This window comes from Nestor notabilis, unplaced genomic scaffold (assembly GCF_000696875.1).
Source record: "Nestor notabilis isolate BGI_N333 unplaced genomic scaffold, ASM69687v1 scaffold35198, whole genome shotgun sequence".
In the NCBI taxonomy this organism is placed as follows: domain Eukaryota; kingdom Metazoa; phylum Chordata; class Aves; order Psittaciformes; family Psittacidae; genus Nestor; species Nestor notabilis.
The window spans coordinates 10,823-11,595 of NW_009939323.1; positions in this window are offsets into that span (position 1 = coordinate 10,823).

Here is a 773-nt window from a genome sequence, read left to right on the forward strand (position 1 = left end):
GGATAGGGCTCAGTGGTTTAAAGTCTATCTGGGTCTGTTTTTACAGGCATTTGTCAGGGGCTGACACTGGGGCTGCCACTATGTAGCATCTTCATTGACAGCCCCTGCAACAGGAGAAAACGCACCCTCAGCAAGTTTGTAAATGACTCAAAGTGCGGGGCAGTGGTTGAGATGCTGCAAGGCTGCCATACAGAGAGAACCCTGGAAGGAGACAGAGACAACCTGGACGACTGGGCTAACAAAGAGTTTTCATGAAGTTCAGCAAAACAAATGTGGAGTCCTACTCCTAGAATGCAGTAACTCCATACAACAGTATGAGCTGGGGACTGAGCAGGTTAGAGGGCAAATCCACAGCAAAGGAGTTGGTGGTCCTAGTGGACAAGGTAGACATGAGTCAGCAGTGTGCTCTTGTCACTGTTAAGGCCAATTGATCCTGGACTGTGTTAGTAAGAACATAGTCATCAGATTAAGGAGACTGCACATCACCCTCTACTTGGCACTTGTGTGGTTGCTTCTTGGAAGACTGTGCAGTTTCTGCCCCTCCAGTGCAAGAGAAACAGGCTGAAGTTAGTTCAGCACAAGACTGTGAAGATGGTTAAGGGGCTAGAGTATATTAGGTGCAAGCAGAGGCACATGGAAATGTGTTTACTTAGCCTAGAAAAGAGAAAGTTAGCGTAGGATTTAATTGCCCTACTAGGGGGCCATAGAGAACGCAGAACCAGCCTCTTCTCTGAAGTGCAGAGCAAAAGGGCATGTGTCAGTGGATATAAGTA